At 36.4% G+C, this 24,354-nt stretch overlaps 1 long non-coding RNA gene across 1 annotated transcript; it reads right to left on the bottom strand.

Annotated features, from left to right (window-relative positions):
* Positions 1-18,046: 18,046 nt before the first annotated feature.
* Positions 18,047-21,251, bottom strand: LOC113332281. The gene is made up of 3 exons (XR_003351426.1): positions 19,568-21,251; positions 18,744-18,826; positions 18,047-18,222 (listed from the first exon to the last, which is right to left on the bottom strand). It is a non-coding gene; the product is annotated as an uncharacterized LOC113332281 (long non-coding RNA).
* Between the last annotated feature and the right edge of the window lie 3,103 nt (positions 21,252-24,354).

Genomic DNA, 24,354 nt, shown 5'->3' with positions numbered 1-24,354 from the left:
ATTGGCGCCGCTGACGGGGAGTAATTGCTAATTGATTTGTTTATTCTTTTTGGCTTAAAGGTTTTGTGGGTATATCTCTCGTAAGCCCTCACGAGACTATAACTCGTCCACTACACCTAGGGGTTTAAAGGTCTGTTATTCATGCTAAGAGTAATCGTAGTCTCGACGACACAGAGTTGTTGTATTTTTGTTTCGTTTTGTTTGCTCGAGGACTAGCAAAGTCGAAGTGTGGGGGAATTCGATAGTTGTTTAAAAACACCTCTCTAAGTATCGATTGATTATGCTTTCTTAGCTAGTTTTTTTGCGAAATTGTATTATTAGATTTGTTTTATATTTTATGGGAATTTTGGAGTTTATTCCGAAAAAGAACAAGAAATCGTCAAATTTTCCAAAAGAGAGACGGAATTATCATTGCATGGGAAACCATTACTACGGGTACCCTCTCAGTTTACACAGGGCCACCTCTTTTAAAACACGGTCGAGTACACTAAACACCCAAGTCCAGTTTCCTTTCCACTGAACAAAGAACAAGAGCCACTGCCAAAGTCTTGCCAACGGTTTGCCTTGGTATCATGGGAGCTGTTGCGAAGGACTAGGCAAGTATTTGACGCCAAGATGGACACAGAGGTCGGGTCGAATCTATTTGGTTTTGAAAACCAAGTTTCACCGAAGAAATACAGGGAAGAAACTTAAGCTGATGCCATCAATTCATCATTGATAAATGGAGGATATTACTGAAGGGTTAAGACAGAGAACTTGAAGCTGAGAAGGAAATGAAGATTGGGTATTCGATTTTGGAGGGTTTGGTTCGGGTTTGAATTCGTTTCTGCTGCCAAGAGAAGCCAGTGAAGAAGACGAGTTCACTTCCATTGAAGATATTGAATGAATGGACAACAAATCTGAGATTATGAATGAAAGAATGGTTTGCCTGTGGTACAGATTGCAGGGAAGGAGATACAATGGCCTTGGATATCAACAACGATTCCCATATGTGCATCACCAGCAAACTGCACACAGACTGTTTGTAGAAAGTGACGAGAAGAATGACCGGTGTTTGAAATGGAGTTGGCAGAGGAGCTCGAGTATGCAACGAGATTCTGTGTTGCTCGAGTATCAGCGTGAGTCCGTGACACCGATGGACTGTGATGTTGTGCTGCGAGATGAGGAGTTGGAGCTGAAGACTGATCTTGGAAGCGGAATATGATTCTGAGTATAATGAAGCTGACTTAGGTTGCTGCCAGCGATAATAATAGAGATGAGGTAATGGAGATGGTTCAGAATGTTGGTTGCTTCCACGATGTTGTTTAACGTTGAACGCATGGGAGATGATGGTAGTGATGCTGTTGTCCAAGAAACGAGGAGAAAATGGAGCTGAGCTGCTGCTGTTGGCACGAAGGAATTGGCTATTGTTGGTGCAGTCGAATGGAAATGGATATTTGCAGTGATAGAACCGACGATCGAGTTGAGTCTTGGCTTGCTGAGAACGATGTAGGTGGTTTGAGTCTGATGGCAGAGATGCTCGATAATTGGCAGTGGTGTTATTTAATGGCAGTTGTTGATGGCAGCAACGATGGAGCTAAGATTGATTTGTTGCTGGTAGTCGATGGAGGTGCGTCCTGTTGAGAAGACGAGAATGGTTTGAGTTCGAGTTTGAGTACGAGTGAGAGAGAATTATCTCGTTTAGGAAAGTTTCACGGAGATGAGGTACGACCAGAACTTGAAGGAAATTCACGGGAGAATGATTAGATCGAACTCTCAGTCCTGCGCAACTGACACTTGAGCGAAGTTTAATGATGATAATGGGCTGGATTTCTCAGTTTTCTGTGAGCCCACTTGCATGTCAAGAGAAATATAGTGCACGGCCGTGCCTTGGACATGTGAATTTGAACAGAGTTTGGCAAGCCACTTTGCACGGGGTGTGATGCACGGGACACAATTCTTAAGGAGGTGCACTTTCCTATCTTCTTTTCACCGTTTTTCTCCCCCTTAGGGGGAGTACTATCTCTTTTTTATATTCTTTTTATTGTTAAGGATGAATTCAAAGTTCTAATTGTGAAGCTCAATTATTTACAAGTTTGTTTCAAGTTTTAAAGTTAATCATTGTGGATTGTTTTTACTATATCGAAGGTTTATGATTGATTCTTAGATTGGTTTGGATGCGCAACTAGATTAGTATCTTAATCATTCTAATGCTAGTAGAGAGTTGAGTCGATCCGTAATTGTCGCTTATCTCCTACACAAGTAGAAATCGCGAGACTTTGCGGAGGGATTCTGTGGAGAAATTACGATTAAAAACAACACTAGTGAGTCGACCGAGTGTACCGAGTTTAACTGCTGGGATCAAACCTAAATTCATAAATCTTAATGGTTCGGGGAATTACATCTTGTAAGCGAACCTCAAGGTGGTTCTTTTGAATAGAATCTGGTAGTCGAGCGCTTCTGTATCCGGTGATTCAAGGAGTTTGAGGATAGCTAAGCGTACCTGCTTTCCTATGGTTGGTGACAATTGATTCTAACAAGAGATAAACAGGTACAATGTCGCGTTAAAGGTTAGTAACGGCGAAGGATTTCTTCAACATCTTTATCTTATTATCTCTTTTATCCTTCTTGTATATTCTCGCTGATTTAGATAACATATCAATTACATTACTTCTCGTGGGAACGATCCTTACCACCACTATATTATTATTTAATTAGTGGGAAATATCTTATTATTTTGTTGAGTAAACGATGCTCATCATAAAACTATTTGCAATACCTTGCACATTCCAAGAAATCAGTTTCATTTTAAAAGATATTTTGTAAAATAAGAAAACAGAAAGATTAAGAAATACCTTAGTCTCAGTTGTGCTTCTATCTTGATTATCCCTTGTTGTGATCATTTGAGTTGTTTGTGAAGACACGGGATTATCAGCACTATTAGCATCATGTTCCAATACATGTGATTCTGGACTTTCATTTCTCTGCCTTTTTCCAAGTCTCTCTCCCCCATCCATATGATCCTGAGAAACTCCAGTAGTTGAACTAGATCCCACAAAATATCCATCCTTATGAGGCACACACACTTTTCCTTTACTGGAGCAACTTAGGAACTTGGTCACCTCCCCTAGATATCACAATTTGCTTCCTTTCACCCTTCTTAATCTCACCAAAATAATATGGTTTCGCATGAACCTTAGCTAGATAATCTGAAGCATCTTTACAAGAATATTTAGTGTCATTGAGAATAAAGCAGTTTGGACAGATTTTGTGTGGCTGTTTTTCATTGAAAAACTTAATCCATCTGGTTGAGCTTGCATCTGTAATAGCCATGACACCTCTTTTCAGTGTATAACTAATATCCACTTGGACACAAACTTTCACAGGTTCTCCTTCAACTGGTATACTATCTCCAGGAATGGTTCTTCCAATCTTAGTAATTGCCTTCACATTCATATGTTCTGGTAGTATTTTCTTCACCTGAATCCAGAAACATTGCTTATCCCAGTCCAATTCTTGATAAAGAACACCAGAATTATAGAACCTCAAATTGATAAGATAACCATTAGTACTCCAAGGAAGAGTATCAAAAACCTTCTTTTGGGTATCTCGATCCTTAAAACGAAACTCGATAATATTATCATCAAGTTCAAAAACCTTAAGACCACCTTCTGAAATAAAATCCCAAATATAACCAATATGATTCTTCACAATTTTCAACCCCATTTTTCCTTCAATGATTATTTTCCCCACAAGACTAAACTCTTCATCTCTTTCAATCTTATCTTCAACATCTTCAGCTTCATGGTACACTACCTCCTCTACATCACCAAGATCAATAGCAGCTCGCATAAATTTTGAAGCCAAATCAGAAACAGATTTTTCACCTTCCTCAGCCATTGATACAAAACTAAACTTTCTCTGAACTGTTTGATGAAGTTGACTGATACAATATACTATTTATTTCGATTGACATTTATAAGAAAATAACCCTAGTGAATTAAGGGACTGAATTGAATTTTGATAGATATTCAACCGAGAATCATGTGATAGAGATAATCGCAAAGAAGGGTTGTTTTCATTTTTAAGGAAAGTTGTTTTCTGAGAGTTGAATTCACATCTGTGAATTGAAGCGATAATTACGAGACAAAACAAAGAAAGTTGTTTGTAACGAACTTTTTGAATTTTCAATAACCTACAAACGCGACATTTGTTAACACACTGAGTGATAGACACATTTTTGTGTCTAAATTGTACTTAATGTCTCTATTGTTAGTGCTCGATATTTGTACTAATTTTGATGTTTTGTGTGTTTGTAGGTGTTTTTGGAGAAATACACTGGTGTGGAAAAAGTTGCTCAAAAAGTGTTATTTGGACTCCCGGAGAAAAGTACTAAAGGCACTCGCAATTTGGATAAGGGGAACCTCAGTTGGGCACCTGCTATTCACACCCCTAGTTTGGTTAGGGGGACACCATCTTCAACATTTCAAAAATTCATTTTGGCGGGAAAATTTTATTCTCAACTGTGTAACTTTCGATGGATTCTTGAAGGAGTTCTGGGTAGACTAAAGGGCTTAAACTTAATGGGTAGTTGTGATATGTCCTAACAAAGCTAGTATGGGTGTTTGTTTCGATCAAATTTATCTGGATAACTTGGTTTAATCCAAACAAGGAGTTGGAGGAAAAACGTGAGCTTACACGAGTTGGGGTGAATCTAAACGTGTACTGCACGTGTTTGGAAGCCTTAATCAACACTTTGGAACGTGAAGAAGATTTATAAGGAATTTAATCCAGCTGCAGATGCGTAAAAATCAAAATCATTGATAAAAAAAGAAAGAAAATATCCCGAGTAAATGAAGATTATTTCGAGTTAATGGAGGAGATTCAATGTCGCAATCACGTATAAATATATTCACAAGGTATCATAAAAGGGGTGTCGAGACTCTGGGGGGCTGAGGAGAGCCAGAGAAGAAGAAATTCGAGTTTTCCCAAACTCGGTTTCTGTTGTTGCTGCTGCTGCACCAAGAACACGAAGAACATAAGACCCACATACAGCAGTCTTATTTTGCTACAGTTTCAGCGACTGTCGCCCGACAGTCTTATTTGTTACAATGACAGTCTTATTTGTTACTGTCGCAGGACAGTTTTATTTGCTGAGGATCGTAGTTCTCTGGTTTGTAACAAATATAATTGTTACAAACCCGGTTTTGAATTATTTCTCCCTTTTCATCATTTGTAAACACCCTTTGAGCAATAATAATAATTTTTGAGCGTGTTTCCAACATGATGAGCGGCTAATTCTCCCACAACCAAGGCAATGAGGAATCTATTTACGCATGAATAATTGGTAACTATTTTATTTTCTCTAATATTCAATTATAATTCACTCAATCACTGCTTTTGCAGAGTTTTAAATTGTTTGCGTAATTTTCCTAATCAGTTGTGATTCAATTAGATAGGTTATGCTTTGTTTAGATAATCTATGCTTAAGGGATACAATTGATGTTTGAGAATTTGCTTGATTATTAGTGAGTTAAGATATAAAGGACTTAAAAGATAATTAGAGTTTTGGATTATTTACCATCATTAATTCATGTGTAATAGTGGAATCAGTGTCTTGGTTGTTTTCTCATACCTCTCGCCCACTTTGTTAATATTTTTGTATATAATTTTATTAAATCTTTAAATTTAATCTTCACAAGTCCGAGAGTTTGAACCTCATTACTACAACATCATTGAAAATATCATCAATTTTTGGCGCCGCCGACGCGGAGTTGTGCTTAGGTAGAATTTTTAGGTTTTTTTTATTTCATTTGTTCTTTTTACGTTTCTTTGGGTGTGTCTTTGTTTTACAGGTTTGAAGTTGGATACTAAGGACTTGGAATAAAAGCTTAAAGCTAAAAGAGAAGGAAAAGACAAAGCAAAAAAAAAAAAAGCGAAAGAAAAAATTAAAAAAAAAAAGAGAGAGAATTTTTTTTATTTTTAATTTTTTTAGAGACCTTCCATTTTTTGTAATTATTTTTTTTTTTTATTTCTTTTCTTTTGCACTTCATTTGGACTTTGGACTTGGACAATTATTAATTTTATTTTTTAAAACCCTAAGGAAGGGTACATTAAATATAAAACTGTTTGCAGTAAAGGACGACGATTACAATATCCTAGTAAAGGGCAAAGCCTGGCCAAATTAAGATAAGGACTCGGATTTCATCACCGTTTCCTTCTTGCCCGCTTTAGGAAAACGAAACCAAACGCGAACCTAAGCTTTAAATTTTGACTAGAACGAGACCTATAGGGTAACGAGCTTAATAGGAAAGTCGTTCGAAAAATATTGGTTACTCTTTTGAGCATACTTTGAAGTTCATGATGGTTTCTGCGAGTTGAATGCGTGACTGCGCCGCTTTATAATACCGGTGAGACCTTGGGTATCAAAGCTCCTCGCAGCTTCCCTCGTCTCAATTCAACTTACTTAAACTCGGATTGATTCTAGAGAGGTTTGCTCAGATTGTAACGAATTCCTTTTCAAAAGATTAGAAGCTGGTCTAGAAACAATCTAAGTGGAGCCATCATGCTTGTTGTTTGCTAGATTTTATAGGTTTGATTTGGTCGAGTCATCCTTGTTTGTGATTGTGTAGAATTCCCTTGCAATTAAGAATGTCGAACTGGTATGATAGAAGCCAGTACAATGATTATCGACCTGAATTTGAATATGGACATCATCCTTTTTATGACCATGTTGGGAATAGTGGTTGGGAACGCCATCCTTTGGAAGGATATGGGTCATACCCTGGTGATCCCAATTACTATCCACACCTGCATCAGTCTTACGAGCAAGAAGATTATAGTACTAGTTCTTCGTCTCTAGAGGATACAATCAAACTGTTGAAAAGTAGTCCTTTTTATGATCCCTCTGTTCCTATTCCTCCTTTAGAAGAGTCCTTCAGGAAGTTAACTGAGTCGACGCGTAAGTTAGCTGAGATGAATAGTATAATTATAGACGAGAGAACTACAATAATGAGTGAACCTTCTTTAGAAGACCACCTCAAGCGGATAGCTGAGACGAACGAAAGAATTTCTCGAAATTACTTGAATTGCCAATATAGTGTATCCAATAATACCCTTGAGAATGAAGATAGTTATTTACATAATCAATATAACAAGGTTAGAATTGGTAGCACTACTTGTTTTGATGAGGTTCGATCTTTTTCATGTTATTATGATGAGGATAGTGTTGATGGAGAATATTACTTATGTAGGAATAGTGATCAGGAAATGGATACTCCAATTGAGCTTTACAATGATAATATTATTTCTATTTCAAATCCAAATAATTTTAATAATTATTCACCTATTCAAAAGGACGAGGATTTGACTAGAGATACCCTCGTTTTAGACGATGTAGTATTTTTCCTGTTTACAAAGACGATAATGATTTAGAGGAACGAGTTTATTCTGAGAATAATGTTTTAGAGTCTAGCTATTTAGAAACAATATTCTTAGACGAAGAATATGAACTCTTAGAGATTTTAAATATGAGTGAGGATGCATCACCTGAGTATAACCTAACAGAAGCAATTGACCATTTTCAGGATTCCGATGATCTAGAAATTAGAGAAATTCTAGTTAGTCTACCTAGAGACACCCAAAACTCTAAGTTTGGGGGTGATTATAATTCTCCCTGTGCTTTAACTTTAACTCTTAGAAAGTTCCCTCGTGTAGGGCTTGACATTTGTGCCTCAACCATCGTACAAGATTATCTCCATACACGTTTTCTCGAACCTAATAATGTCCAGAAAGAAGTTCAGTCATTAGAAACCCATCCTCTGGTTGATGTGGTTTGCCCAGGCTATGATACCCTTATTGACTTTGTTTTCCCACCAAATAGTTTTCTTCCAAATGTGGGAACGTTTATATTTCAAATGTGTCGAATATTTAGTTGTGAGACTAAACCTAAATGCTTTAGGAAATTAGAATCAACACATTTTCTTAAGAATGACTACTACCCTCAATGTGGTCAATTTTGTAAGTCAAACCTGATTGACATAGAGGATCCTCAATTATTTAGGTTATTATTATGTGCTTCTAAATTTTTATTTGAGTTTTTGCAGACTCTAGGACCTAATAATTCGGATCTCACTTTTGAGGAGTTGCAGCCTAAAGAAATATATTTAGACCCTTTTATAGAACCTGAACCTGAACCACAATTAGATGTAGTTGTCTTACTCAGGAAACTAGGTAAGGGCATGCTAGTCTTGTTCATTTTCTTGGTTTACTGCAGTTTCCTTTGGTCAGCTCTATTTGGTTTTGAAGACCCACAGTTATTCCGGCTACTGTTATACGGTTCGAGTTGACTAATCTTTCCCTAAGTATGGCTGAAGACTTTAAATTTAGCACTTCTTGGGAGGTAACCCATGCTCATGCAACATGGTAATATATTTCCTTAACTTTTTTTCTTCAAGTGGTAACAGTTTCTCCTTGTTCATGCTTTTAATTTTATCTTTAGAACATCGAGGACAATGTTAGATTTAAGTTTGGGGGTGGGGAAGAACTTTTTAGTTGCACTTTTGAAACTTCTAGCGTCACATGGTACCCGGTTAGCTAAGTTTACATACTGTTTCTCACCGAAAAGATAGAAATTGGAATGCTAGGAATAACAACCTTTTGAGACATTAGAGAAAAAGACATTGAGATCCTTGAAATTCAGGAGAGAACTTGTTCCTTTTAGAGGGTAACCGTGATGGACCTAACCATACATGATGGAAAGGCAAGTAGGTCATGAAATGCCAGAAAGACAAAGCAACCTCACAATGTAGTCTTAGTTACTGGATCGCGACTCTCTCTCAGTAAAAACTTATCATCATCAACAAGCGGAGCGACATCAAAATCTATGAAGAAAGTTGAAGACGTTTTAGGTTTAGAAGCAACAATAGAAAAGAATAATTCAAAAATCAAAGTTGAAGTTATAAGAGCAAATGATATAAGTTGTTAGAATCCATGATACCAAGACATCACAAGTTGCGAAGATCCAAGTTTTGAAAGTCCTTCTCTCATGGCCATGTAAATTGTTGTCTTGTAATTTTTGTTTCCAAAAAAAAAATGAAAAATGAAAAAAATCATCGTTACGTTTTATTCAATAAGGCCAAAGGGAAGTAGAAATTTATAAGTCAAGCAAGAAATCGAAGAGAAGAGTTAATTGTCATGGTTCTATGAAGTTCGATAGTTTATCATCAACAGTTGAAGACCGAAGAAGACGTTGTTTCTACTGAGCACTATGAGAGAGTCGAAGAAAGATACATTTGGTTGCTTTGTTAGTCCGCTTTAAATCTGGCACAAGATCTTTCTAGCACTGGTTTAACTCATCACACGTAATTAGTCCAGTTGTGTAGAAGATGTCCCTCTCATCTTTATCTCTCTCCTAATCTTATCCAGCTGTAAAGCAGCGGACACATCTTACAATGTTTATCTAGCTGTGTAGCGGATATCTCTTTATCTAGCAGTGTTGCGGATGTGTCTCCCCCTTTCTTCAGTCAGCTTTAGAGCTGACACCTTTAATTTCTATGGCATTCTAGTTACTTGGAGATAGGTTGAGAATATGTATGTCCTCATAGCTCTTTGGATACTTGTGACCAATTAGAAGTCATGGTTTTGTGGGTACACCTATGGTAAACCCTCCCGAGATTGACTCGGTTTTATTTTTTAGTTTTGCTCGAGGACTAGCAAACAATAAGTTTTGGGGTATTTGATAGACACATTTTTGTGTCTAAATTGTACTTAATGTCTCTATTGTTAGTGCTCGATTTTTGTACTAATTTTGATGCTTTGTGTGTTTGTAGGTGTTTTTGGAGAAATACACTTGTGTGGAAAAAGTTGCTCAAAAAGTGCTATTTGGACTCCCGGAGAAAAGTACTAAAGGCACTCTCAATTTGGATAAGGGGCACCTCAGTTGGGCACCTGCTATTCGCACCACCAGTTTGGTTAGGGGGACACCATCTTCAACATTTCAAAAATTCGTTTGGCGGGAAAATTTTATTCTTACTGTGTAACTTTCGATGAATTCTTGAAGGAGTTCTGGGTAGACTAAAGGGCTGAAACTTAATGGGTAGTTGTGATGTGTCCTAACAAAGCTAGTATGGATGTTTGTTTCGATCAAATTTGTCTGGATAACTTGGTTTAATCCAAACAGGGAGTTGGAGGAAAAACATGAGCTTACACGAGTTGTGGTGAATCTAATCGTGTACTGCACGTGTTTGGAAGCCTTAATCTATACGTGTACTGCACGTGTATTGGATTAGATTTATAAGGAATTTAATCCAGTTGCAGATGCCTAAAAATCAAAATCATTGATAAAAAAAGAAAGAAAATATCCCGAGTAAATGAAGATTATTTGGAGTTAATGGAGGGGATTCAATGTCGCAATCACATAGAAATACATTCACAAGGTATCATAAAAGGGGTGTCGAGACTCTGGGGGCTGAGGAGAGACAGAGAAGAAGAAATTCGAGTTTTCCCAACTCGGTTTCTGTTGTTGCTGTTGCTGCACCAAGAACACGAAGAACATAAGACACACACACAGCAGTCTTATTTTGCTACAGTTTCAGCGACTGTCGCCCGACAGTCTTATTTGTTACAGTGACTGTCTTATTTCTTACTGTCGCAGGACAGTCTTATTTGCCGAGGGTCGTAGTTCTCTGGTTTGTAACAAATATAATTGTTACAAACCCGATTTTGAATTATTTCTCCCTTTTCATCATTTGTAAACACCCTTTGAGAAATAATAATGATTTTTGAGCGTGTTTCCAACATGATGAGCGGCTAATATTTAATTATAATTCACTCAATCACTGCTTTTGCAGAGTTTTAAATTGTTTGCGTAATTTTCCTAATCAGTTGTGATTCAATTAGATAGGTTATGCTTTGTTTAGATAATCTATGCTTAAGGGATACAATTGATGTTTGAGAGTTTGCTTGATTATTAGTGAGTTAAGATATAAAGGACTTAAAAGATAATTAGAGTTTTGGATTATTTACCATCATTAATTCATGTGTAATAGTGGAATCAGTGTCTTGGTTGTTTTCTCATACCTCTCGCCGACTTTGTTAATATTTTTGTATATAATTTTATTAAATCTTTAAATTTAATCTTCACAAGTCCGAGAGTTTGAACCTCATAACTACAACATCATTCAAAAAATATTATCACTGAGTCACTGAGAAGAATCGGCAGAGAAGAAAACCCAGATAATAAAACTTGATAATCTGTGAGATCACAATAGCTTCAAAAAGCATCATAACAACTGCTGCAAACGCCTGAATCACAACTTCAAACATGGTAAACACCATATGGGATAATACTAACTGTAAATACATTGGGGGGGAAATATGATTTGTAAAGTTATGAGGTGCCGCCTAATTATAAATTATGTTCGGTTAATTATTATGTTGAGGCGCTTATGATACAACGTGCTAATGATAAAAATGGATATGGTTAAAATATTATTTTTAAAAATATATTTTTTATTTTGAATATTATTTTAGATGTATTAAAATTAATTCTTATGTATAATTTATTTTTATAATGTTGATTATAAATTCAATCTCTAAATACTATTATAATTATTTTTTATACAAAAAATAAAATATTTGATTAGTATTACATAAACAAATACTTAAAAGATAAATTTTATCCATTGAAATATAATAACAAGGTTAAAATAAAGGAAGAATTAATTAATTGAGTGCATCCACAACTTCTGCTTTTAATATTTTTAAAAGCGATTATTTTTTAACGGACAACATAAAAACCACATGAAACCTGTGCCTCTCGCCCTGGAGGGTGACCCGCTTCCGAAGTTAGTAGGGTCTCATTTTTGGTGGGCAGGGCCCACTCCAGTATAAGAGGGATGGTTTTTGTATATAATTGATTGTTTCCAATCAAGAACCTTTGTTCACAAGCTACTTTCGCGTAGATTTTAAAGGTTGGCCTTACGAAATTGTTTTCAGAGGAAAAACTTTAAAAAATATTTAGCTAACGTGTTTTTTCCAAAATAATTTGTCGTTGGTTACAAAGTGTTTTTATAGAAGAAAAAAACAATCCCAAATAAGACTATAGCTTAACCATAAACACGAGACTAGAAACCCACATTCCTTTTATATAGGTGTCGTAGCTTTCACAGCAAAAGGAAATAAATTTGAATTATTACGTCTGAGGAAAGTAATAAAGGCAAAAAAAAGTTAAAAAGAAAAAACAAGTAAAAGATATCAATAGGTTATACTGTTAGAGAAAAAAAATCTTAGCATGCATAAAAAAAACAGTGGTACTAGAAACATGCAAAAATACATCTTAAAAACCTCTCTGGGGTTGCATTTCCTTAAATGTCCAAACAGTATTCTTCTTTGGAAGACCGTAGTTTAGTACAGTGATTCTAGATTTGGACGGTGGACCTTTGCAAGTTCTGGTACGAAACTTCCATGAAAAATGCGGTGAAAGGGGACATTACCTTAAATGTCGTTAGCAGCACATGGTATACTGCTGACAGAGCCATCCTGCAGTCTACTTCTCATGTACGGCCTTTTAGCCTCTCACGGTTGAAGCGGACGTAGATATTTGTGCGATTGTTGATGAACTTCAAGAGATAAGCTACCACCCTGTATAACCTTCTATATGCCTCGTATAACCTATAACCTATATTAACTGAACCAGACTTTCAGTTAATCCACTAATCCAGAACACTTGATGACTTCTTGAACATGAGTTGATAAATTGTGTTTTTTCTTTTTCCCGTTCAAGTAATTTGTTTTTCAGGCCCGCAACATGAAGCCTGGCGATGCATCTGTACTGTCCAACAGGAGCATGTGCTATGTATATGTAAACAAAGGAGATCTTGCTTTCGAGGTCCTGCATTTTGTGTGACCTAATGCAAAAAAAATAATAATAGGCCCCTTGTCATTATTGAGAGAGATTTGGTGACTCCAACCATGTGAAAGAAAAGAAATTAACTACTCAAACACTATCAGGTGACTTGAACAACTTCTTGACACTTTTAAGGACCTATTTAAAGTATGTTTTTTTTTATCAGAAGAGAAAGATTTATTAATAGAAGAAGAATTTACAAAAACTACCAGAGGTAGTTAAAAAAGTTAAAAAGGAAAAGGAAAAAACTGAAAAATTACAGATAAACAGAACTCAAATTACGCACATTGTAAGAGAAGTTCAAATGAACTCTGTTGCCAAAACTTGCATCCCAAGTTAACACAAGAGTTTTAACATCTAATCACAAGTCTTCGTCAGTTTTGAAAACATAAGAGCCTATTTGGTATCATTTTCGAAAACTGTTTTCCGTTTTCAAAAACAGGGAAAACAGAAAATGCTACCAAAACGCGTTTGGTATCAGTTTTTTTGAAAACATTTTGTACTTGTTTTTTGTTTTGGAAAACAGTGAAAACGAAAACAACTATTTATTGTTTTCATTTTTCACTTCCTTTTTCAAGGGTGAAATCAAGGAGAGGCGATTTTTCATAGCTTTCTGTTAGGGTACCGATCCTAAACTCGTCCTAAGCCCATAGGTAGAACTCAACTCGAAAACCGGTTGACTAGATAAGGGAACCCATTGATGACTTATAAACTATCAATTAAGCCCCATCTAAGTGTGAGCGGGCATGGGTCGTGGTGGTTGGCTCTGATACCAAATGTTAGGGTACCGACCCTAAACTCGTCATAAGCCCATCGGTAGAACTCAAGTCGAAAACCGGTTGACTAGATGAGAGAACCCATTAACTTATAACTACCAATTAAGCCCCATCTAACCAATGTGGGACTAGGATCCCAACACTTTCAGGTATAATTTTCATTCGATTTCTCTAAGGCTATTAGTAAATCTCTTTTTGGATTGATTGGGTGTATGATTTGAAACAGATAGGTTGATTCATTTGGTATCAAATTCTAGGGTTTGCAACAATTTTTTAGGTATGAAACAGATGTGTTGATTGATTTGGTATCAAAGACAGATGATTTCTTTTCAATTTCAGAACGAATATGATCATCAAACTTTACTGCGATATCATTTGTGTAAGTGCAGTCTAAAACAAATACTCTATGCTTACATTTTACTGAAGTTGCTTCTGGTTTGTTCATGACATGTAGGGTACAACACCCAGTACTTGAATTTTTGGCTAGCATCTATTCTGCGGCTGTGGTTTATGCTGACCAATAATTCACCAGGTTAGTAACTGCATCACTTTGTAGTGCTCGGCATTTGTTTGCGCTTAAGGTTACATTTTAACTACTAGAACTGAAGATTTGTCCATTTTAATTACTCAAACTGTAATATGCTGGAGTGGAACAACTAATGTATGTTAGTCCATAATAGCTTAATTAAGTTTGCTTAACAATCATTAGATGATGCATAACTTAACAATCCACACTAGCTTAAATAAGACAAATGAATGCTAAACCAAGGAAACTTATAAACTAGTAAGTTAAACTCGTAGATGTTTTAATTCTTCCACACTGCACGGAGAAGGAGCTACTGTAACAGACAGATAGGCAGCTTCCTAGCTAGTAAGTTTACTGCAGTTGGCACTCTTTAGTGTATTAAGAAAGCTAAAAATAAAGCTAAGGGAAAAATCCAGTGCTTTATGTCGGTATTTGTGGCTTGAGAAGTGGATTTGTGCTTTGGTGAGTTTAGGCTGCTCCATTTGGTTGGCTTGAACTTCTGCTTATGTGCAACTATTTATTGGGGATATACTTCAAATCCTTAGTTCTTCTAGTGGTGATCTTAAAATCTGTAAAACCGTTTTTCCAAGCAGCTCAAGTAGATAGCCAGATAAGGATTAATTAAGCTCCTCGATATCTTAATAAGGCTTCTCCTACTTGATGAGAAGTTTATTTTACTAAATATTCAACATATATTTGGGGTGAGGGTGGATGGGCTTGCGGTGATAAGCACATTACATCTTAATATCTTATAACTTTGTTCCATCTAATTCGTCGTTGTCGTCTTTGTTGTTTGGGTTTGGGTTACATGTAGAATGAAGTCTTTTTTTCTCACTGATTTAGTACTTGCTTCTCAGGTACCAAAAAGCCTTATTAAGAGTGCAGTATTAAGATGGAATCCAGTGATACAAGTTCATCAAGTGACTCATCGTCAGACTCAGAAGAATTTATGGAATTGCTTATGGTTAAGGAGTTGCATAAGCGTTATCTGTAAAATATTTGTGAAAGCTTATAACTACTTTTTGAAATGTTAATTTTAACTTATAACTAATTTTTGAAAATATGTTTCCGCAAACAGTCATACCAAACAGCTTTTAGAAAATGAAAACAATGAACAGGGGTCTGTTTTAGAAAATTATTTTTGAAAATGGTACCAAACAGGCTCTAATTCTCTTCAAAGTGAGGCAGTTTCTTTCCCTCCATAGAATCCAAACAATAGCCGCTGGAATAAGTTTCCAAACACTTTTACCATTTGTAGACAGATGATTATATATTCTGCCAAGTCCTAGCAAGGTTAATCATCGAGTCTGGGAAGACCGATGCCCATTGATTCTCCGGTGTTAAAGAATACCAAATCTTATGACCCACCTTACAATGGATGAAAATGTGATCTTGTGACTCATTACTATCTCCAGAGAGAATGCTAGAACTGTGCATATCCATCCCCTTGTTTTGCATCATATCTTTCGAATTCAACTTTACATGTACAGCACACCAAAATAAAAAATTAACTTTAGGTGAATACCTGTAATCCAGACAAAACTATGAGGGAAGTTATCAAAGCCTGCATCACTGTTTAGCTTAGCATATAAAGTTTTTACTGAGAAAACTCCACTTGAGTGCAAAGACCATCTTCTGCTGTCAGAAATATCATCAAGACGAGGTGGTGTAGAATCGATAATCTGCGAAAGAATAGCTAGAGAGGTTGATTCTGCATCTTCAAGAATTCTCTTGAACTCAAACCTCCAAGACCCATCTGCTGTAATATGATCAGCAACGCCAGCATTGTGCAACTTTTCCTGTTTGTACAAATTTGCAAAAGAGTCCATAAAACATGAATCTCCCAGCCATCTATCATTCCAGAAAGAAATATGAGTACCTGAATGTATTCTGAGAGAATAATTTTCCATTACCAGATTACTACACTCAACAATCATTCCCCAACATGAGACCACATGAGGAGATTTAACAATTTTTGGAGTCCAGTAAGAGAAATCAGAACCATACTTTTCCACCATAAGTTTATACCAAAGTTGAGACTTCTCCACCCCAAATCTCCAGCTCCACTTAGCCAAAAGTGCTTGATTCATCAATCTAAGATTCATAACTCCCAGCCCTCCTCTTTCTTTAGTAGCCATAATCGTCTTCCAATTGATTAAATGAGAGCTCTTACTGCCAGAATTGTTATCCTCCCAAAGAAAATTCCTCATTTTCTTTTCCAAAATATTAATGATAGAAATTGGAGCTTTGAAAAGTGAAAAATAATATGAAGGAAGAGCAGTAAGAATATGCTTAAGAAGAGCCAATTTACCACCTTTAGATAATGAAATCTGATTCCAGAAAGATAATCTAGCATCAAACCTCTCAATGATAGGATTCCAAATAGTTTTACTATTTGGTTTTGCCCCTAATGGCATTCCCAGGTACATGAAAGGCAAAGCATCAGTCTTGCAACCAAAATCATCTGCCCACTCCTTTAAATATGGCACTTCTCCAACTGCAATAAGCCTAGTTTTTGAAGTATTAACCTTAAGGCCTGCAATGAATTCAAAACAGTGAAGAATGGAAAACAAATTTGAGAGTTCATCCTTCTTATTATCCACAAACAGAATAGTATCGTCAGCATAATGTAAATGGTTCACCATCATTTCACCTTCCACCATAGAGAAACCATTAACCAAGCACAGATTTGCAGCTTTATCTAAATACCTTGAAAACCCTTCCATTGCAATATTAAAAAGCAGTGGAGACATAGGACAACCCTGTCTAACTCCTCCGGTGCTTTTAAAGAAACCAAAGGCAGACCCATTAATTAATACAGAGAAAGAGGCAGTTGAGTAGAAAAATATGATCTTCTTACACCTATTTAAAGTCTGCTCTGCTAATAATAGAAACTATCGATAACTAATACATGTGGAACTCAACGAATTCTATGGAAGCTTAACAAGAGGAAGAAATTATCGTATGAAGTGAAGTAACAAGATCTTACAGCAACTAAGCAAAACCTTTCTTGAGAACTTAAAGAGAGATGCATGAATTGAATTGTATGTGAATGTGAAGCTTTCTGTAATTATTTCAGAAAACTTACGTTGTTCCTTGGATCCGATAAACATAGTGAATATACATTGCACATGATCAATCCACGTGCCCAAACTAAAAGTACAAAAAAACAAGAAATTGTGGCCTCTTTAGTCTTGTGGCCTCAAGCAAGGCTTTGCTTACTTTAGGGTGAGGGCCGGCTATTGGCAAGACCAGACTGCTAAGCCTTTTTATAGGACAGGGGTAGCACTCAAACTGGTGAATGTACATATCCGTCAATTTATCCTCGCATGTTAATTTACTGTACTTTTTTTTTATTATTTACGTAACTTTTTAAAAATATATATATTTATAATCTTTGCTTAGTGTGCAGCAGATGCTTTTTTTTCGATGGTTTGAAACTGGATCCAAAAAATAAAGAGCTTGAAGATGCATTCAGGTTAGGTACCACTACATGTATTACCAGTCATATCATTTCATATATTACTTCTAGCCTTCCTTCTTGGCAATTTTATCATTTACGTGTCCAGATCGGAGAGTGAAATTGAACCGCTAGATGTTTGATTAATTAGATGACAAATAGCCATCAACATGGTGGAGTTTAAGACTCCCGGTTGATTGGGCTAGGGTTCCTTCATATGTTTCAAGAAGTGTATAGACCCACGTCTATCTGACTTGGGTCTAGTGCGACTATGTTATAGCGCCCCAAAACTAGCAGATGACTAATTCAAAAGATTAACTAAATACAGAGGCACTAAGAATCCAAATCATATACTTAAGCATTCAATAAGAAATCTACTACAGAACTTAACCCCAAAACTAGCCCCATTCTGATATATATATATATATACAAAACTTCTCTCAAATGATACATATTCAATAGCAAGTTGATTTACAAATAAATATAAACACAAAATAAACACAGCGCAAGTAATCTAAATAACGTAATCAACTCCTCGAAGCTTTCGTTGCGCAACTCTGATCTGTCTCTGAAACTGAAAGTGGGAATGGGTGAGCACATCATCCCTAAAAGGGGTGCCCGCAGGAATAACACTTAACTTTCAAGTAATCAAATGCAAGAGTTGATAAACAATAATGTTTTCCCAAAAAATAAATAGTGACCAAGTCACTAGAATAAACAATACGTATATGGACAAACTCCTTCTTCAAACATTGTATAATATGGTTGTAAATTCCTAACCGGCAATTCACACCTAATAGCTATTGATATCACCAAGACCATGATGACCCACTCTAAACAATAAAAGCTGAATTCATGTAGGTATAAATATGAAGGAGCGTATCCTATATACCACATTCTCATTTCCCATAACAATTCATATTATCAACAAAAAAGTACAGGTCCTTTCCAAATCGTGGAAAGATTCACAGAATTATCATAATGCAATTTAAACAAAGCATGGAATGCACAGACAGACAATGCATGAGTTTATTAAGCATAAATCTTTATAAAAGAAAACATCAATGGTTACAAGAGAGTCAAATGTATTCCCACCTCTTTTGATGACAAACCACGCTGACTTCGAGATCCACGATCCACTGGTTCGTCCTTTGAATCGATCGTTGTTAATAGACTTACTGTTAATCGCACAAGAGGTCTAAGAGTCTAGCCAAAATGGCTCACATAAGAATCATACAAGTCTAACTAATGGTTTTAAGTCCATTTATGGTTCTACTACTTTTTATTGTCTATCTTTAGCATATCTAAGGATACTAAATCAATTAGGTTGGTTTCTATAATCCATTAGCTAAGTCTCATGAACATCTACAACTTTGTAGAAGAAGTCAAAAGCTAAATCGGACCTTAAGGGGTCCGATTCATCTAATTAAGAAAGACTAATCCTAAGCCCAAGCCCATGACTCGCGGGCTTACTCCGGACCGGCCCATGAAACCGGCCCGTTAACAAAAGGTCTGGTCCATCTAAGTCAGCTAACGGTCAACATCTGGTCAAAGGTCAACTAACAGTCAACGTCCAAAGTCAGGTCAATGTCTAGGGTCAACAAGTCAACTCAAAGAGTTGAATCAATGCTTACTGAGTTAACTCAACTCAGTCAGACGACCTGAGTCAGGTAAGTCAGCTAGACTGACTGGGATGATTAACATGCCTAAAACTTCTGCACAGGCCAGAGCCATTGCTTAGGCCAAAGAATACTAATGCACATTCATTGTGCAACACTCCTAAACTCAATTACAATTACAACTCCTACTCCATTACTAATTCATTTCAATCTAAACATCATCTAAAACTCAAAGTACAATATAACTTATTAAATTTAACTGAACTTCATAATTGAACTTCGAAAACAAACTTAGCCTACCTGCAAAAGCAGTAGCTGCTCCAATCTTTCTGCAGTCATCTCAAAGATGTTCATCTCCATCTCATTCCACAACTCACACAACATAACTCAACAACTTCAGTTTATAACATTTTTTGCTCTAATTCGGTTACACCAAGTCACCTACAATTTCAATCCTGCAACTTCATCGACAATTACATCTCAGCTACACCTTCTCTGCCTGTAACTCTCAAACACACAATCAGCATCACTAAGACTGCAGGTTTACTCCAACTACAAACCAATTTCTGATGTTACATCAACCTGCAACTTCAGTTCCATTCTCTGTACAACACTATCACAAGTATCTCTGTCTCAACAACCAACACCAGATTACTTCTCTAGCTGCACTGTCAAACGATTCTATAACCTCCACTGCAACTCAAACTTATACTTCAATCCCTTGTCTAGACTTACCCTGAATTCCAACTCAATTTCTTTGATTCAAAACACATAACATCTCTATCATATCCAATACAGCAAACCCATTTCATATCCGCTGAACTTCCACAATTCTGCCATACCAAACTTACACAACCATCCTTTCCATTCTATTCCATATTCACCTCAAATCTTAACTTCATCGTTCACCTTTAACCCAAACATCATCTCCAGTTCTTCATTGCCAACACCAAAGTTCTCTGAAATACAGTTCCTCCTCCCGGTAACTTAACACAACTCCCAACAACTACAACTCTTCTAGTCCTGCACCTATGAAGACTAATATTAACAGCCCCATTTATATTAATTGCAACTCTAGCAATCCACATCTATCAGTTCAACAACATAACCACAGAATCTTAATAATTATATACACTCAAATCAAAATACTAAAACTGAGACAATTAGAGGCTTACCCAATAATTCATATTCTTTGAATTGCTAAATCATCCAATCAATTCTGCTGGAACCCTTATTTCACCTTTGCTTCGTCATCTGAGTTGAGTCAATACTCGAGTTAGCATCACCACCATAACTCATCCCAGTCTCAACCGGTTCATCAACCTTTTCTAGATTTCTTCATCTCAAGAACAAACCCCAATTCTCAAATTCGAATCCAAAATAGCAACCTAATTCTTCATATCAACAAACCCATCTTGTAACTCCGTCTATATCTTCTTAATTCTTACTGAATTCGAATTCCAACACAACATGCAGAAACCCTAACTATTTAATTCATACTCGATTCAACTTTAGAACAACTCCAACATCTAATTAACTTCACCAGTTCCTAAATCAACTAAACCCACTCCTAATCATTTATCAATAGCATCTGCTTCTCTTTCTAAATCTTCTCAGATAAACCCTAATTTCTATTCTTACTGATTTACTTCCTTCTTCTACTCGGAATCGAATACGAACATCATCACCATCATCCTAGACTACTGTATGATCCTCAACAACATCTACTGATCGCAGCTTGTTGAAGAAGAACAGATAAGAAGAAAAAGAGAGAAGAAGAAAGAGAATAAGAAAGAAGAAAAAAGGAATCTTCTCGAGGTGAAGATAAGGCCGGCCCAGCTTGTTGAGAAACCCGCTCTATTCGACACGTGCAGCCACAAGTGCAGTGTCCAAAATTACTATTTTACCCTCCGAAAACAAATTGATAAATGTTCTTCACGCAGTGTCCGAATGACGCGTGCCAGTAGTCCATTTCGCATAACTTTTCGAGATCTATCTAATGATATTAGTTTTGTATCTAAATCGTTGTTAGATTAATTTCTAATAATTAACGTTCATGTTAAACTAATCGAGTCATTATCGAGTAAAACGTCTCTTGACCAGTCTAATAGCGTTGACGAGCTTAAGGGTCCTTACATATGTTGCTTGAATAGATAGAGGCTTAAAAGACAGTTGTAGTAGTACTGGTAGTTTTTAGCTCCCCTGAATCCGTTGATTGAGATCTTAGACCCTATTTGTATCGAAGTGTAGCAACACAGAACCATTCTTCGACCAAGCGTAACTTATCGTTGATAGTCAGTTCTTTTAATTTGTTTCTCATATCGTTTAACTTTTTCTAATTCTATTTCACTCTTTTTTCTTGCAGGGAGGTGACTTTAGACAGGTTGAGGGCCATCAGTGTCCCAATTTATATAGTAAGGCGGTTCATTTGCACATGTGCCCGGCATTTTGAAACCTATTTCTGGTGGCAGTTTTTTTGTTAGGTTCTGTTAAAAGTTAAAATATGTTAAAATATGTCGTGCACTTAGGGCTGGTAATAGATAAATATCCGTCGGATATTGGCCATACCGATAAGGTTAAGGTTAAGGGTTATCGGATATCCGATATACGATAACATCCGACGGATATCAAAAATCCAATTCGATTAGGTTAAGGTTAACCTATCGGATATCGGATTTTTATCCGTTAATATCCGGTTTTGTTGGACAGAAGCAAAATCTGAAATTTAACGGAATTTTCAAGTGTTTAGCTTAACTGAAAGACAGAAAAACCCACACAAACACTACTCCAGTGTCTCAGTCACATCACACATGAAGAAAAAAACTACAAACACCCTACCAAACAGTCTGCAAACTAAAGTACACAACAGCAAAAGAGAAAAAACCATGTCTTCTTGTACATAGACTTAACAATAATGTCAAACAACTTGCTAGTGATGATCTTCCTTGGATGCCTGGTTATATGTTGCATCATTGCATCAACTTCAGTCGATGACTTTCATATCTGCATTCACAAACAATCAATTAGAAAAAAAAAACAAATAGTCTTAAACATGAGAGACATCTTCTACACTGTAACACCAAAAACTGAATTCAAAGCAGTTTAGGTTCTCATATTATTGGTTGTTCCAGTACTGGTCTCCGCGGAGTGTTCATGTGACGGAAATGGGGAAAAACGAAACAAAAGAGAAGCAAACATGGTTTATACTAGCAACAGGGTTTAAACGAAACAAACGAAACAATATATTCTTTATGATAAAAGCGCATTTGCAGGTGGAGTTATACTAGCAACAAGGTTTATACATGTTTGTCCATACTCATGCTACTCATGGTCATGTTATGCTTTCCTTGGTTGTTGTAGAAAATGAAAGATTCAATTGTTGTTCGATCAGCTAATGGTACATGATGCATCACAGAAAAGCAAAGGAAAAGAACTAAGCAAAGGAAAAGAAGATTTACCTGCATCAAAGAAGCCTGGCAGCCAATCACTTAAGCATAGAAGTGCTTGGACTAATTATGGACTTAATGAAGCTCTGTGTGTTGTTAGAACCCTTCCACCATCGCTGAACATGGACTCTGATGCTACACTGGTCACCGGAACAGCCAACACATCCCTTGCTATCTTTGATAGAATTGGGTACTTAGCGGCACTTAGCTTCCACCAACTCAATATATCAAAATTGTATTCATCTTGGGGTGACACAGTTGGAAGAATTGGTTCTTCTAAGTACGTCTCTAACTCAGATTTTTGAACATCATATTCATCATTTTCCAACAGAAAAGTAGCATAATCTGGGTTAGTTGTACCGGGGCCTCTTACATCCATGCGAGAGACAGAGTTGCTAAAGAAAGCAGGAGCTGAAGTTTTGTTTTGAGATTCATATGCCTTGAAAATTTTGGTCAAGTCTTTTCTGAACTTCTCATACTCAACTGATGCACGTTCATTATCCCCAAAAATTATCTTATATGTGAACCTAACCCATTTTGCCTTATATCTTGGATCTAAAACCACTCCAATTCTCATAATCAAGTTACTTTCACTCCAGTATGCATTAAACTTTTCTCTCATTTTCAACCCCATTTCTCTGACATACTCAAAAGTACTATCTTCCCAACTTGTGATGCTTTGGTTAATTTTGTATACCCCATTGTAATAAAGATTCGCAGTTGGATACTTAATCCCTGCAAACTCAGTTGAAATATTATTAAAAGCCTCTAAACAATTACAAATTTCTATTCCTTGTTCCCACTGCTCACTTGATAGCAGAATCTCGAAGTCAGAATCGAACTCACTAAGTCTATGAAAACCTTCTCGCAGTTTAATTGCATTCTTAAGCATCGTAAAAGTGGAGTTCCACCTTGTGTCCACATCTAAACTAACTTCTCCAGACAATCTACATTGTGTCAATGTTGTTTCAAACTTCTATTTCCTAGCTTGTGAAGACTTTACATACTTAACACAATCTCTAATACCCTCTATAAACACAGCAGCTACTTTCATGCCATACAATACAATCAAATGCAGTATATGGTTACTACACCTCATGTGAAACAATTTTCCTTGAAGCAACAAACAATTCTTACCATCTAGCCACTTAATAAGATTTCTCATCATAACACCATTAGCTGGAGCATTATCAGCAGTCAAAGCGAAAAATTTCCTATCAATGTTCCATTCCAATGTGCAAGTTTTGATAAAATCTGAGAGAACATCTCCTGTAAGCGGGGATGGCACTACAATGTAAGCTAAGGTTTTGGCAATCAAATTCCACTCATCATCTATAAAATGGCATGTAACACAACAATAACCATCTTTAGTGGGTTTGGCAGTCCACATATCAGTTGTGAGACTACATTTGGAAGTCAAATTCTCTAACTGTAATTGCAATTCACCTTTCATTTCAGCGTAACACCTCAACACATCAGCTTTACATGTATTCCTACATGGCATTATCGCAGCAGGGTTCAAAGACTTAACAAAATCTCTAAAATAGAAATGCTCAACCATGTTAAGTGGGTAATCATGTTTAGCAATCATTTTAGCAAGGCAGTTCCTAGTAACTATTGGATCATACTTGTAATTAAGTA

The sequence above is a fragment of the Papaver somniferum genome, unplaced genomic scaffold (genome assembly GCF_003573695.1).
Source record: "Papaver somniferum cultivar HN1 unplaced genomic scaffold, ASM357369v1 unplaced-scaffold_131, whole genome shotgun sequence".
NCBI lineage: Eukaryota > Viridiplantae > Streptophyta > Magnoliopsida > Ranunculales > Papaveraceae > Papaver > Papaver somniferum.
The sequence above is the reverse complement of the archived record's forward strand: the minus strand, read 5'-3'. Positions and strand labels throughout refer to the sequence as shown.